We start from the raw sequence: 12940 nt of genomic DNA on the forward strand, positions 1-12940 counted from the left end.
TGGACATCTTCATTTTTATTCTTTAACTATATGTCCAATTAGGAAAACCTCAGTGTTGAGAATGAGGGTAGGCAGTGAAAAATGAAGTGTCTAACGTGCAGAGATCTTCAGAAAGGAGATGAGCGAAGAAGCAGACTGCACCAGAAAGTCTAGAGTCAGAAACAACATCCTCTGTCACAATAAGGAACAACCCTGTGTGAAAAGGAAACCATCTACAAACATTTCCAAGGAGAATGGGGTCACTGGGCTTCTACAAATCTAATATAGAGAACTGCGACAGTGGAAACTGATCAAGCTTTTGCCACACCCAGCACAATACGGCCATCCACTTAGATAAATATCATTTAACTATAATAGGACTTACATGATGTGGCATATATTGGGATACATATAGGACAGCATGATTATTCTAAGGTTGCACTAATTTTTCATTAATTAATTTTAATTTGACAACTTTATACATGTATATAATATATTTTGATTAGTCTTTATTTTTCCCCCGTCCTCTCACCCATCTCTACAACCTACCTTCCCCCTTTTGCTAGCAGCTGCTTTGTGAGATTTGTGATTTTGGCTTTGTTTGGGGACACATTTACTTTAACCAGGGGCTTTGTGGCTCTTGAATTAGGTGCACTAGTTTTAAAAATAATAATAGTGTGCATAAGTCACTATTATGGTGGCACAAACCTCTAATCTTAACCCCCAGGTCAGCCTAAATGACACTGAGTTCCAGGTTATCCTGAGCTATACTGTGATATCTTGTCTCAAACAACAACAATGAAACAAATAATAGCAATATGCATACATATAAAAAACTAGCTTTACATAGAATTTCTCAGTGTATCAAGACAACTATGTGTGGTTTTGCAGGCGAATATTATTTTCATCATTTTGCTAATAAATACAACAGATATTGAAAAGCTTACTTGATTTGAATAATATCATCTAGTGGGTCTAATAGACCTGTCAGGACACCTGAGCAAGGACAGTAGGATTTCTAACCTGTACTCTTTCCCAAGATGAAGAGGTACCATGATTTCTCATGCCCATTTAGAGTCACACACAATGCAAACAGGTTTCACTGGCTGTATACCACACAGCTATGCCATGAATCATCTCTTTACCATGCGAAGTAGGCAACATGAGCAATGCATGCAACGGTTTTGTGCTTCACATAGCACTCGGGGAAATCTTGTGAAGATATGAACTATAATCAAGTTTTCATTCTCCCAAAGGTTACTATCTTCTTTTGAAATATTGACAAAGTAGATTTCTAAATGATGATTAGTGTTGATAAGATTGTTAACCTTAAATTCTATAGGATTTCTTCCACACACTGTATGCTATGTTGCTTGTCATCTTGTATAAACACTTCATGAAATACATACACTTTAAGTTATGTACGTGCACCCAAATGTTTCTATAACCACATCTCCAAGTTTCTCTGCTGCTTCCCTTTAGTAGGTTCCAGCTGAAATGTTTTTGTTTACCATTAAAGACCACTGATACCGGTGAACAGTAACCTGAGATGCTTAGAAGGAGACTCATCTGCACCATTTTTTTTTTTTTTTGAAGCATGACCTCTCTCTGTAGCTCAGGCTCATCTGGATCCACTGTGTAGTCCTGTGCTGTTTTTAAACTCAAGAGAGTCAACTTGTGTCAACCTCTCAAGTCCTGGGATTACAGATAGGAGCCACCATTCTTACATAAAACATATTTTAATCTATTATTTTAAAAACTTGGAAAATGTGTGTGTATGTGTGCATTCCATTTGTGTGCAGTGTCTGTAAAGTCCTCTGGTAGCCTGGATCTGGACTTGCAGGCAGTTGTGAGCCATGTCATCTGGGTACTGGGAACAAAACTTGCTGTCTTCTGTAAGAGCAGCAGACACTTAACTGCAGAGCCATCTTTCCAGCACCTTTGTAAGTTTTTAATGTAAGGACGTACTTATTTTTACTTTCTTGCTATGCTTGGGTTAGAATTCAGGTTTTTTACATCCTAGGAAAGCACTCTCTCATTGAACTACATCCCCAGCCCCTTGCACGTGTATCAAAGACCCTTCTGACTGATTAACTTTGGATAACCAGAGCATCATGCCAATGGGGAGAAGAAATGTTGTAAGTAGATATTTAAAACCATTCAGGCCATTGTTAAGCACCGTATTAGTGTGTATCTTACCTTTTATGCATAGTTTAACATTCTCATGAATATTATGTAATCTTCCTGAAATGTAACACTATTTGCTGGCCTGTGGACAACATCCCCCTAACTATGAGTGTAGGAGCCAAAAACAGCATCTGAGACCTATAGAAGAGACTCCAGGTTGCAACAGCCTGCCTACTTGAGGCTCCTACCAACGTGGTTGATAAAGTATTGGACGACGACGTTGTTTTGTTCTGGGATTTTTTTGTTTAAAAAAAATAAGTTCACAGACCATCATCCACAGTGGAATATGTCATTCAATATAAGTTGAATCTTCGATAGCTCATATTTTACCCAGAATAAACTATTTATATTTTTCTTCAACATGTCATTTTATTTTAACAGAAGCTACCAGTGAACAGCACTGTTAGGCACTCGGAACAGGACTCAGAGCATTTCTCACTCCTTTCCTGTCTCTCTGCTCTGATATTTTAACTGTTAGATTGTATTTTTCATTTTTCATAAGTTCTTAGCGTAATCTTTTCTTCCTGACTTAGTTGTAAGAGTGCTCACCGTGGTGTGGCAGGCTCAACTGTTGGTCTTCATTCTCACTTCACCTCCTGATCTGGTGAGAAATTAGTCAGCCATTCACAGTTCAATGCCATCTCAACTCAGCTTCCCCTAAAAACAAACAAGCAAACAACAAAGGAAATGGTTTTCTTTTGATGCCTCTGAAACATTTCCACCCACAATAAATTGCCTGTTCTTTTCTTTACTAGTAAACACCCTTTACAATGAAACATGATATCAAATTGAGACTTCAAGAGAAGGAAAGAATCACATGAATATTATCTTCAATTGGAAAACAATTAGTTTACTTCATGAGTCACAAATGCATACAATGTATTTTGGATTAGTCACACTTGCTATAATTTGAGTTAAATTTAAATTAAAGTAACCTGAGTTAATTTGCAAACACATTTCACAGTACCTAAGTAGAGAATAATAAATGTAATAGCTTTCAAGCCTATAAATCTAGATGATAGTGCCAGTAGGACATATGAACAGAAAAGCATAGTAACAAAGATGTAGGGCCAAGGAAGATGTGTGGAAAACTGAGATGAGGTAGTATCAGAGGAGCCTGTCAGTGCTGTCACTCAGAGGTTCAGTCTGTGGACCATTGTCTCTGGGAAAATACTTAGTCCTGAGGTACCAAAATCTTCTGCCTTCCATCTTCCCCCAGGTTCTCCTGTTGTTGGAGCAGCTTCCTCCCTCAGTGGGGTACTTGCCTGGAGGGTTAAATACGGGTTTATTTCTAGGTTTTCCACATGCATAGGAAATGTGCAACCTTTCTACGTCAAACTGAGGCTCTTAAGTGTCTCAGTTGCCTTTCTTCCTTTAGTACACACCATGGAGGAAGAATTACACTTATTTCTTGGTATCCAAGGAGATTTGTTACAAGACCTGCAGTGCATAGCAAAATCCATGAATGCTCAAATTATTTATTTAAAGTAGTGTCAGGTTTGCCTGTAACCTATGCACCTCTATCTGTGTGCTTAAAATCACCTCTGAATTACAGTGCTGAGTACTGTCTATCATCTGTCTATGTTTCTCTGTCTCTCTATCATCTTTCTATTAAATATCTATCAATCTATCAGTCTATCATCAATCAGTCTATCAGTCATATATCTATGCCAATATATCATCTACCATATTTATATCTATCACCTATTTGTCTCTTTATCATATATCTATTATCTATTTATTATCTATCTACTCTATAATTTTTCTACATGTAATGCTAGAAAAATAACTGTTAATACTCTAAACAGTTATTTTTGTGGCATAATGACCAAGGAAAAGAGGCTGTGAGTGTATAGTACAATCACTCTTCCATGAATGTTGTTGATGTGATTGCTTAAACCTAATTAAGATAAACCAATAACTACAGAGGGAACACTACTCTGAATATTCCTATCACAAACTCACTGGTTAGTTATATATCAATAATGTCAATAAAAAACATACCTGAAAATTTATCAGGTATATTAAGTGCAGTTCTTCACAGGGTATGACTCATTCATTGGGATGTTTGATATTTTCAACAGTGCCTTACTTTGAGAGCTCTTCAAAAGAGCAGCAACAGATACAGGCAGTGGTCCAAGAGCTTCACCACACTTGTGGATTTCTCTAGCACAACCAAGAATAAGCCACAAGCACTCTTCTTATACCTGTTAATGCTGACATTTTAGAATCCTAGAGAAGTAGAGTGCGGTTTCTGAAGTTTCTCATGAGTTCATGCTTGACAGTTCCATCTCTGAGGATGAATACCTTTCTCTCCACTCTCCTGAATTTGACAGAGCTGTGCTTTATTTAGCATGCATCTGCAACCCGAGCAATAGTACCAAGGAAGCATTTGCAAAGTCAGTGAGTGATGAGATCCGTGGCACACATTTAAAGCACACTGGTAGTTTTACCTTTAAAAAGTTAAAAAACTTTTAATGTTCAAACTTACTGAGAGTAGTAAGATCACTGGAAAAATTGCCAGCCATAGAGGACAAGCCAGATAGAAGAAAGCCTGTAATAACTTTCAGTGTGCAGCACACTGCAAAAGCTTTGCTTAGTTCACATTCAGAACCAGAGCCTCCAGTACTGTAGCAAGGGATGCCTTCTCAACTGGTACAGCACTGTGGAGTCACAAAGCTTTGCCAGTTAACATGCAAATCCTTGTGTGGAGAAATTTTGGAATGTGGCTAGAAAGAAGGATTGATTTTTTTTTATAGCATATACATTTTCTGTTGCTTACTGTGTTGTTAATTAACAGTCAATAAGTCTCTGTCAATATCAAAGATGCTTTCTAGTGACTGTATCATTATATCATATAAAGAATTGTATCTCAGCTTTCAGGATTGTAAAACCCAATAGAATCATAATGATATAGAATGATTCGCAATGCTATCACATTAAATAGAGTAATCCTGTCCTTGATAGCACTCAAACACGTGACTGCCAAATTAGTAAGAATAATATATTGGGAAATGTAGAAATTAATAAAAGTCAAAATCTGTAAGTGCTTGGTAATTACTTGTACTTCATTTTATTCCATTTGGGGTGTGTGTATGTGTGTGTGTGTGTACGCGCACATGTATGCTGCATGCATACACAAATGCAAACATTTGGCTATTTGAAAGTTCAGTAAGGCAACAGACCCATAATACCTCATTGGTCTACTTATTGCACATAAAATCTTACACTTACAAAAATAATTTTGCAATCAATTTCTTTTTGTTGTAAAGCAAAAATTATATGATTTTAAGTGGAAAGGTGTTGTAAAAATTATCTTCCCCTTTAAGATAAATTGTTTAAGAAAAGTTAAGGAGGCCACTGTTTTAGACTAAGCTTAGAGAAGGTGCTCCAAAGGACTAGGCGAAAAACAAAGCTGGAGCCATCCACGCTCTACTCCAAAGAACCAAGCAGATACCAAGCTGTTTATCTGAGCTCCTAAGAAGTCAGGATTGCAAAGATGACATTTCCCAAACAGGCCAACTTCACAGAATGATAATGAAGTTCTCTCTGTTCTCTCTGTTTTAATCCTTACACAAAAGAAGTAACTTGCCATAACACAGTGTTACCTAATCTGTAATGTTTCCACTGTTCTATCTCCTTGTCCCTGCTTTATAAAAAAATAATTCAGAACCAATATGTTGGTTGTTCTTTTGTTTTTACTAGTTTTAGCTATGATTCATCTACAAAGCCAAACTACTGCTGAACCATCAGAACACTTCTACTTTATAAAATAAAATACTATATGATGAAAAGCTTGCTGTCCTTTCACATCAACAACAACCCCCCAAAAACACACAAAGAAGCTTAGAGACTTGACAGAGGCATTAATAAGAATTAGTTAGCATTTGTTAATTGTTTTTAGTGATTAAATGTGCATTTGTTGATTTTTCTTAAAGTTTATTTCATTCACTAACAACATAGGATCATAGATTTTTTTCTTTGCCATTCAGAAGCTCATGGCATAGTGAAAATGGAGAATATTTTCACGCTTGATAGATACATACTTGCTGTAAATTCAACCATAAGTGTACAAACACACATTTTATAAAAGACGCTGAAAAGATTTTTTTGAGAGAGGGTTTCTCTGTGTAGCCCTGGCTGTCCTGGAACTCACTTTGTAGACCAGGCTGGCCTCAAACTCAGAAATCTGCCTGCCTCTGCCTCCCAAGTGCTGGGATTAAAGGCAAGTGCCACCACTGCCCAGTCCTGAAAAGATTTTGTTTAGGATTCCTAATAAGTTCTGCACCAAGAAAAACATAATTACAAATGAATCTAGTCTATATTTGAAGTTGGAATTGGAGAAAGAACCAGATGGTAGAGTTCCAACATTACATTAAAGACATTTGACTTCATTGCTTTCCATTCTCCTGCTGTACCACACTCCATTTGTCTTCAAGAAAAATGAAAGCAAATTATGAAAAGAAGAGTTTAAATATCAGAATGATCAAGAGAACTTTATCATAGAAAGTAATTGAAAAAAACTGACAAAGTCGTTTGAGGAAATTATAGTCAAATGCTGCCCAGGGATTATAAATGAATTATAACCCAGCAACATGGCTGCTCTGGCAAGGGATCCCATACAAAGACCTTCCAGATCTTGTATGTTTTGGCTGGAACACACACCTTTAATCCAAGATAATATAGGTAAGGTTAATTTGTAGAAGGAAGCTGCCATGTTTGAAAGTGACATCTAATTGAGGGGCAGACAAAGTGCAGAATCAGAGAAAGATTTGGCAGAATGAGGCAGAGATATGATACACCCAATTCTCACAAGAACAGACAGGAAAGAGAAACTATTTAAGAGGAGAGAGAGAGAGAGATTGAGAGAGAAAGAGAGAGAGAGAGAGAGAGAGAGAGAGAGAGAGAGAGAGAGAGAGAGAGAGAAGTTTTTACAGGGATAAATTTACAGAGAGGTTGGAGATGAAGATAGAATGAAACAGAGAATGAGCAAAAAGATTAGAACAGATTGCCAGAGTTAGTTTAAGGCCAAGCAGAGCAATTAGTCAGAAGCCAAGGGAAACCAACTAGAATCAGTCAGCTTGGTGAGGAGTTTGGGACAGAACAGCTGAGTTGACCCAGTCAGCCAGAGTTCAAAAAGTGCTAGAAACAGTGAGCTTATTCAGCAGTAAACCTCTTAGACAACAATTACACCAGGCCAATAACAGTTACTTTTACAAAGAACAAGGTAGAGTGGGAGTTGATGATTGTTTGAGGGACATTGGTGATTTTAATGATAACCACTAGAGGAGAATGATATTTTCCCATTCACTCCAGTTAAGCCCTCTTTCTTCATTACAACTGCTTGTTAGCAAATTTATCTTTTTATTAACCATACCTTTCTGTCATGTTTCAAATTCCACCAGATTATCTGCAAATGAGACTGAGAAAATAATTCAGTGTAATGTATTTCTTAGCACTTAGTAGGTTAAGTTATTATTTAATGAACACTTGTAGTAATTATTTTGTGTTTTGTATACTACAAAGTGTACTTTCTCCAGGTCATTGGAAGTAGGGGGATCAAATCTTGAAGGTATCACTCTGGCTTTATTAAGGACACCAAACATGCAACCTGATTGACTGTTCTTTGGTGTCTGTAGATATCAATGATTTCTACATTTGCTGTGGCACCAAATAAGTTTTGAATTTGAATTAATAAAAGTTGTAACTGTAGGAAGGAACAGCTATTATCATATGATTCCTTTTGTCTAATGGTTTAAATGTCTTGAGTGGTAATTTGTACTACTTACATCATCCATATATAATCACTCATTGATTTATCTTCTATGAATATGGACCACACTTTTTTCTTCATTGTTGGTTTGTGTCTGTCTGTAAAGTAACCATGCATACTATTGTGTATGCATCTTCAAATATGATAACTAGGAAGAAAACACTAGACACCATGATTTCATTTGATAGTGGTGCCCAACAACTTTAGTGTGTGTGTCCTGGTAAAACCACAATTATCTTTTAATTAAAAAAAATCATAAAAAACTTGTTTGATTCAAAATGTCTTTAAATATGATTACCTTCCTCAAAATATTTCAAACACCATGTGAAATGTCAGGCTTGTATACCTTTCTTGTTTCTTATATACCAAAAGCTGTTTATTATTTCTACCCTTTCCGGAACTGTATTCCTGGGGAAAATGGCATAGGCTAGACCATTTAATGCCTCTTCCACAATCCCTGACTTCATTTTCCTCAGTCTTGGAGGCTGCAAGTTGATGTGGCAAAATCAAGTCATGACGGTGACTGAATATGCCATGGTCAGAATTGTTTCAATACTCTTTGGGGATCCATCCCATATACAGTCACTAAACCCAGACACTTTTGTGAATACCAACAAATACTTGCTGACAAAATCCTATTATAGCAGTCTCCTGAGAAGCTCCACCAGTGCCTGGCAAATACAGAGGTGGATGCTCACAGCCTACCATTGGACTGAGCACAGGGTCCCCAATGAAGGAGCTCAAAAAAGTACCCAAGGAGCTGAAGGGGTTTGCAGCCCCATAGGAAGAACAACAATATGAACTAACCAGTACCCCAGAACTCCTAGGGACTAAACCACCAACCAAAGAGTACACATGGTGGGACTCATGGCTCTAGCTGCATATGTAGCAGAGAATGGCCTCGTTGGTCATCAATGGGAGGAGAGGTCCTTGATCCTGTGAAGGTTCTATGCCCCAGTATAGTGGAATGCCAGGATCGGGGAAGTGGGAGTGAGTGGGTTTGGTGAGCAGGGGAAGGAGGGAGGGAATAGGGGGTTTTTGGAGGGGAAACTAGGAAAGTGGAATAACATTTGAAATGTAAATAAAGAAAATATCTAATAAAAAAGAAAGAAAGAAAAGAAAGCAAATGGTGGTATAGCATTCCTCCCAATCTGCATTCTTCTGGGACTATTCGTCCTACATAATGGAGCCATGTAGGTGCTTGCACAGGAATATAAATACTGAAACTATTAGTAATCTCTTTCCTAATTATGCTCAATCTTCTGACCTCATTGCGGATTTCTGAGGAGTAAGGACAGGAAGAAAGAAGTGAGTAATACAGAAGCCAAAACGAAAATAATTTGTAGTCTGTTTATATGCCAGATATGCTCATATTTTTTTATATTTTAAATCATTACCTGGTGTTTGCTAAATGGTTCTGATATTTTAGAGTCTCACCCATAAATCAATTAGGCCTGGGAATGTGGGAGTCATAAAAACAGAGTAGCATAATGATTGCAAAGAGAGCAGGGAGGGCTGATAAAGTCATCAGTCCAAGGACACAGCAGTTCCATGAGATAGAAGCAGTAAGTTCCAAAGAGCTACTTACTATACAGTATGAGTATTATAGCAGATAATAATGTAGTACATATTTGATAATGCCTAGATTTTAAGTATTCTCATTCTTAATAATTATGTGAGGTAACTCATATAGTAGGTTTGCTTAGTAACCTAAATGCGTATCTCAAGACATGTTCTATTTTCCAAACATTTATACTTTTTATCACCAAGAAAAAGAAAAACAAGATAAAGTACCTTTGCCAATGGCATACAGTAGGTCATAGTATTGGGTTTTAAAGAGATCAGTTTCTCTGTCATCTTAAAGTTGGGTTGGCAGGATAGTCCCGTGATACCTGAGTTCAATTTTTGCACCAGTATGGTGGAAGGAGGGAAACAACTCCCAAAGGTTGGCCTTTGCCTCCTATGTAAAAATGGGTAATTCATCCCACACTGGTTTAAGCACAAAAGTACATACCCCTAACCACAAGTCATCCTTTATTGGTTTCAGCTTGCTCTCATACAGCTGGGTAGCCATGAAGTGCAACAAGGTTATGCCAGTTGTTTTCTGGGGCTGGATCTAACTGGCTTATGAGTATCATGGGCAGGTATCATGAGCCTATTCAGTGGCTTTAAAGGAGCAGTTTGAAGTGAGAGTATTTACAGTGAAAGTTACAAATTGAAAGGGGCTATTTGGCAGAATACCACGAGCCAAAGGGCTTTCACGGAGAATTTAAAACTTCTCTTCAGAGTTGAAATGTTAAAACTTTGCTTAGGCCTATCTTTCAGAACTGAGTTTTCTCCACTCCATATTTGAGCGATTCTGGACCACACCCTGATAGTTCAAAGAGTTCTCACTAGTAAAATATGAGACCCATCAATTTTACTTTGTCCTTACATTACTCATGGGTTTTCTTAGCTTCTTTGTAAGACTAGAACTTAAATTAACTATGCTAAGAAAGACTGTAACTGAAGCTGTTTGTGTGCTGATTTGTAGGGATATTTCTTTTTCATAACAGAACTCTACTTAACCAAAAGACCGATCTAGGGTTAATCATTTAGACAACCCTGGAAGCCTGAGTATCAGAGAACTTAACAGTTTTGTGAGCATGGTTTGTGTTTAATTTTGATCGGTTCCGAAATGAGAGTCTAATGGAAGGTGAAGTAAGGTACTGTTGTGAATAATGATACAAATTGTGTCAATGAATTGTCTCGGATCTGGATTCATGAGCACGTATTCTATGGCTTACAGGTAAAATTTTGGTGAGGGGAATTTTTATGTATAAACTGATGTGAGGTTGAACTACATGTATCCTTTTAGTCTATCACAGCTTTATTTAATGTGAATATGCATATATTTTTTCACAAAATATTAATTTGCTTTTCACATGTAGATTGATTCCAGACCACACAGTGGGCATTATATAAGAGTGTATGTAATGTTATTTTCTTTTTGTGGGTATGTGTGCAGGGGCATATGTGTGTATATAGAACCATACAAGTGTGCATGTGTGTGTGGAAGCCAATGGACAAGCTTAGGTCTCATTCCACAGGTGCTATACATCATGGTGTTTTGTTTTGTTTTGTTTTGTTTTTAATTTTGAAACTCAGCAGGCTGAGAATAGTCTCGCCTGGCTAGCCTGCAAGTCTCCCATTTCACCTACCTCTACCTCCCCAGTGTCAGAATTCCAAGTATATCACTGCACCTGCTCTTTTGGGTAACTTCGGGAGAATGAACTCAAGTCCTCTTACTTGCAAGCAGCTGCCTCCTGACTGAGCCATGTGCCCAGACCACTTTTTGGAAATATATATATATATATATATTGAATTTCCAAATGATTCTGGCCAAAGACTTTCCAGGGTACAATTATGGATCTGTGCTGGCAAAGTGAATGCTAATATACATATAATTTCTAATTATGTTATGTTTCTAGTTGCTTTGAAAATGGACAGTGTACCAGGGGTTAAGATTTAAGGAGCACAGGGCTAGAAAAGGACTGAGAATTTCTGTAATACTGTTAAAAAAAAACACCCAATTTCTTTCTTTTTTTCAGTATGGGAGAGTTTTCTGAAGAAGAACATTAGTTGAAGCTAAGATATCTAAATTTTTGGTAGGATGGATGTAAAACAAATAAACAAAATAAAGAAATGTAGATAACCATGAACATACATAAATTTCTCCAATGCATAAATTGTCTCCTACATGAAGTTTAATTAAGCTCTTAAAGAGGGAATCAACAGAAAGAGAAATAGAACTGTTTTTCAAAGGGTTAAAGTGTAGATACAAAGTCATAGTTTACTTAAAGGTGTTAAATTGTGCAGACTGAGTGGCTTATGGTTTTAAATATGTATATATATATATATATATATATATATATATATATATATATATATATATGCATGCAACAACAATTAAGGAAAAGGAATTTGAAATGGAGTAAGGAATGATATACAGGATGGTTTGTGGGAAGAAAAAGAAAGGGGAAGATAATGTAATTCTATACTAATCTTAAAAATAAAATAAAAAAATATTATTTCAAAAAAAGAAAGATGTTATTTATTTGGAAGAGAGCAAGAGGATATATTTTTTTCCTTTTGGCTTTCTTTCTTTTTTATTGGATATTTTACTTATTTACATTTCAAATTCTATTCCCTTTCCTGCACCCCTCTCCTAAGCCTTCTATCCCATTCCCCCTCCCCCTGCTTTTATTAGCATGTTGCCTGATCCACCCGCCCATTCCCACCTCCCCACTCTCGAATTACCCTACACTGGGGCATCCATCAAGACTTCACAAGACCAAGGGCCTCTCCTCCCACTGATGCCTGACAAGGCCATGCTCTGGTACACATGTGAGCTCTGGGGTTCTGGTTGGTTGATATTGTTGTTCTTTCTATGGGTTTACAAATACCTTCAGCTTCTTCTGTCCTTTCTTTAATTCCTCCATTGGACCCCATGCTCAGTCCAATGATTGGCTGCAAGCATCTGCCTCTGCATTTGTCAGGCTCCATCAGAGTCTCTCAGGAGACAGCCATATCAGGCTCGTGCCAGCATGCACTTCTTGGCATCCACAATAGTGTGCCAGAGGATATTTTAATGTTTAAGATTAAGACTGACCTAGTAAAACATTTGTTTCGGGAGATGAGTTCAGTATACACACACACACACACACACACACACACACACACACACACACACTGGCTCAAATTCTCAAATAATAACTCCTGTGTGAAGTTTCCACTTTCCCTTCTCCCTGTAGTAGACAAACTGGACTAAAGGCTGCAATCCAGGGATGTTCCAATATTGTATATAGTACCTCACGCATCTAGCTTTATACCGAAGTAACTTACAAATGAGCAAAGGAGGAAATAACTGAGTTCTCAAAGAAATTAGGTCTAATAGCCTAATAGCTTCTTCTTTGGGGGGCGGGGGGGGGGGAGGGTCGAGACAGGGTTTCTGGCTGTCCT

At 37.4% G+C, this 12940-nt stretch overlaps 1 protein-coding gene across 1 annotated transcript in view; it reads right to left on the bottom strand.

Annotated features, from left to right (window-relative positions):
- Htr1f (5-hydroxytryptamine (serotonin) receptor 1F) overlaps window positions 1-12940 on the bottom strand; it is a 181056-nt gene that overhangs the window by 146678 nt on the left and 21438 nt on the right. The window contains exon 2 of the mRNA NM_008310.3: window positions 2716-2823. The gene's annotated coding sequence lies outside the window, so the exon portion shown is untranslated. The remainder of the gene's footprint in view (window positions 1-2715; window positions 2824-12940) is intronic.

This window comes from Mus musculus, chromosome 16 (genome assembly GCF_000001635.26).
Source record: "Mus musculus strain C57BL/6J chromosome 16, GRCm38.p6 C57BL/6J".
Lineage (NCBI taxonomy): Eukaryota > Metazoa > Chordata > Mammalia > Rodentia > Muridae > Mus > Mus musculus.